The sequence below is a fragment of the Arvicola amphibius genome, chromosome 12, assembly GCF_903992535.2.
Source record: "Arvicola amphibius chromosome 12, mArvAmp1.2, whole genome shotgun sequence".
Classification (NCBI taxonomy): Eukaryota; Metazoa; Chordata; class Mammalia; order Rodentia; family Cricetidae; genus Arvicola; species Arvicola amphibius.
The window spans coordinates 103018997-103023197 of record NC_052058.2 but is presented as its reverse complement, the minus strand read 5'-3'; the positions used below and the strand labels follow the sequence as shown (position 1 = coordinate 103023197).

Genomic DNA, 4201 nt, shown 5'->3' with positions numbered 1-4201 from the left:
TTATCTCAGAGAGGAGCAGGACTGCTACATCCTGAGGGATAGCAATCCCCCACCAGAACACAGCTTACATTATAGCCTGACTTCCCAACAGTCAGGATACCTTTCTCCTCCTGGCTGTAAGCATAGCCTGACTTCTATCAATCAGGATACCTTCTCTCCAGAGCTGTAACACATGCAAATACCACATGATTTTTATTACTATAGCTCTGTAATACAGTTTGAAATCAGGGACAGAGATACCTCTGAATATTCTTTTACTGTAAAGCATTGTTTTACCTATCCTGTATTTTATTTTTGGTTTTCTATATGAAATTGCATATTGCTCTTTCAAGGTCTGTGAAGAATCATATTGGAATTTTGATGGAGATTTGTGTTGAATCTGTAGATTGCTTTTGATAGGATGGACAATTTTCTATGTATGTTCTATAACTCAATGAGGGGGAGAATGGGAGAGATGGACTGGGATGTATGTAAAGTAAAAAAATGAAATTAAGAAATGAAAATAGATTAAGGACTAAAAGAAAAAGAGTCAGAGACAGCCCTCACTCCCACTGTTAGAAATCCCACAGGAATACCTAGTTACTCAGCCATAACATATGTGCCACACCAACATGTGGACACATACCCATAATTAAAATAAAGCAAGTAGGTTAAAATAGTGTGCTATCCCTTGAACAGAGAACCTGAAACTGGATATCTTATTTGGTCTCTGAAGATCCACTTCCCTGGCTTGGTTACCCTTCTGACTTTTTGGAGAACACTAATTGAGACTAACTTCTTCCCACAAGCCTCACAACCCAAAGACACTGATGTTTATTTTACATTGTAGTCTGTTTGTTTTAGGTATTGACAAATGTCTTCTTAGCTCTAGCAGGGTATAAAGGATGTATTTAAAAAGTTAAAATCCCAAGCCACATGTAAACCTGCAAGCTCAGCTTTCACATAGTGTGCTATAATGAAAAGCAAAGAGGCACTGAGGAACAGAGATATTGAGATAATAATATCAGAGATATTAAAATTCAACTTCTCTCAGTCTAAGACAACTCTGGCTTCCAAATAACAGAAGGGGCCACCCAAAAGTCACTTTGAAAAAATGCTACAAATAGTGGTAACTGCAAAGGAAAAAAATGAACAGATATGACTCTATAAACATTTGGAGAGATTCTTTCTGTAGGACTATTAAAATAAATTAATGGGCACATGAAAAACTAAAAGTCAATATTTGAAGTTAATATTGACAAATGAAGGGTCCTTAGATTCAATATACAAGAAGCTCCTACAGATGGGTAAGAAGAGCATGCCCCATCTGGTGAATAAATAATATGGCCAGTGCTCCAGTAGGGCTATCCCAAGAAGAGCAATGCAGGAGGTCAGCGAGCAGCAGGAGAAGCCCATTGTCCACTGTACTGAGTAACATTAGTTCTGCACCCTGCCTACCTCAGAGCGGCCCCTTTCTGCAAAGGCGGTGCTTAATACAGAAGCTGTAACTGGAAGAAGTGCTGAGAATGAGGGGTGAAGGAGGCCCAACCTTAAATGAGTAAGATATCTTTCCCCCTTTAAGTCTTAGGGAACATCTCCAGAAGAGAGCAGAAAGAATGCAAGAGAAAAGAATATGTGCATGTGGAAGAAAGAGGTATATTCTGGATATGACCTAGCCACTGCCCTCGCGATCCCACTGCAGCTGTGGCTATCTGCAGAAGACAGGCCCTCGACATTGCATCATGGACAAGGAATGCCCCATCCCTCCCTGAGCTGGTGGTTAATGGTTGCTGGGGCATGGGTATTGTGGTGGTTGATTGAAAATTGTCCCCGTGCTGGCTGTGATGGTACACACCTTTAAGATGGATCTCTGTGAGTTTGAGGCCATCCTGCTCTCCAGAGCAAGTTCCAGTACAGCCAGGGCTGTTACACAGCCTTGAATTCACGGAGCTCTGCCAGCATCTGACTCTTTCATGCTCAGCTAGTCTTAAATACCTCTGATTGTTGTAAAATGTTTCACTGCCTCAGCTATTTCTGCAAGGCCACAAGATTAAACAGGCTAATGACTAAATTTCACTCTTGTATAGAATGCTTGTTTGTTTGGATGGATGAGGTACCTGCTAGATATCTCTTAAAAAAATAAGTCTTTGGCATTCCAGCATGGCTTCGGCCTCCTCTGGACACGGTGCCGGCTTGTTGTGTTTTCTGAGGCTGGTCGGGCAGCTCAAGAGTCCCAAGGATGGGCTGGGTGTACAGGAATGTGGAAAAGCCGAAGAGTGTCAGATCACATGTTCCGGATGGCAGTAATGGCTATGGTGACCAGAGATGACCACCTTAACAAGGATCGATGTATACGCCTAGCCCTGGTTCACGATATGGCAGAATGCATCGCTGGGGACATAGCACCAGCAGATAAAATCCCCAAAGAAGAAAAGAATAGGCGAGAAGAGGAGGCTATGAAGTAGATAACCCAACTGCTGCCAGAAGACCTCAGGAAGGAGCTCTATGAATTCTGGGAAGACTATGAGACCCAATCTAGTGCAGAGGCCAGATTCGTGAAGCAGCTGGACCAGTGTGAAATGATCCTTCAGGCATCAGAATATGAAGACATGGAGAATAAACCTGGGAGGCTTCAAGACTTCTATGATTCCACAGCAAGAAAATTCAGTCACCCTGAGATAGTCCTGCTTGTTTCTGAACTGGAGGCAGAGAGAAATGTCAACATAGCCTTGGCCTCTGAGGAGCCAAGTGGGCTCTTGAGTGTACCTTGTGGCTCTGCTGCCCTACTTTCTTCTTTGCTTCATGGGAACGTGTTTTTCTACTGTGGCTCTGAAGATTTCCCAAGATGTGAATCTATCTTCGTGAATCTATCTTCCGTTGTCTGGACTTGAGCAACAAGTGTTATACAACCCCTGTCCTAAAAGAAGCCACCAAACTGAAAGTGGTCAGGAAGATGCCGTGGATGAAGCCTTGAGAGGAGAATGCTTATTTTGTGAATTAAATAAATATTAAACACTCCAAAAAATTAAGTCTTGCTATCATTGACACAGGACATAAACTAATTTAACCCGCCCCCTCCCAAATTATAACTTTGTGGGTTGTCCCTTTATAATCCTTCTACTAACTATATCCAGCGCCTTACCTAGATAATGCTCTCTAGTTTGGTCCTGGCCAGTTATTTTATAAAAAGCCTCTATTTTACTAAAACCAAACTGAGTCAGGCTGGTGAATCTCTAAATGATCCTAGACCTATAACATCTCTGAAACTGAAAGCACCATACTGTGTACATTTAGATGCTTCAAGCTGATATTTTAATATACATATAAACGCACACCTTGAAATCATTTTCATTAAAAATAATGCATATATAGTTTTATGGATATATTCATTTTCTTAATACAAATGTATTGTGTTTTCTATTGCATTATTTTTTCTCTTATCTTAGACAAATTCCTTTCTAGAACTGTTAAAGTACAAATTATTAAGCAATATAACCGGCAAACCTTCTTCAAATACTATAAAATAATTTCACTTTAAACAAGAATTCATTATGATATGAAACTGAAGACAAAATGTCTTTTTCTTTTTCCAACTCTTTGAAAATGTCTTTCCAGTGTTTCTGGTGCCCTAAAGTTAAGTTCAACCAAAACTGCATTCCATGCAGACAGGTCAATTTCATCCATGGGTCATATTAGAATTGATCTATGGACATTTAAATATACACACTGAGTATGCAAGTTGGCAGAGTGTTTGCTTTGCGTGCATGAAGTCCTGTGCTTGATTCTCAGCTTTGCATAAGCCTGGCATAATGAGGCCAGGCTCTTCTCCCAGCCATCAGGATGTGGAGACTGTCAAATCAGAACCTCAAGGACATCCTTGACTCCATAGTAAATTCTAAGCCACACATAGCTACATGAAACCTTGTCAAAAAGAGTTAAATATTATAGTTGTAAATAATATTTCCTGCTTCACTGAGTAGTTTTCTATAATCCCCATCAAATGAGCTTTCATTTTACACAGTAATGAAATTAATAGTGGTTGTATGTTTAAAATGCTTCCTCCATTACACAGTTTTCCTCATTGCATGGAATTCCTGTTTTCCAGGTTTTGACATTTTGAATTCTAAGTTTAAAGTGTGCATATAATACATACAATATTATATATACATGCATATATATTAAATTGGAATTTATTAAATTGGCTTTAATGATGGGGGAAGGA

The 4201-nt window shown here is 39.9% G+C and overlaps 1 pseudogene; it reads left to right on the top strand.

Annotated features, from left to right (window-relative positions):
- Window positions 1–2139: 2139 nt before the first annotated feature.
- Window positions 2140–3860, top strand: LOC119827179 (annotated as a pseudogene).
- Window positions 3861–4201: the final 341 nt, after the last annotated feature.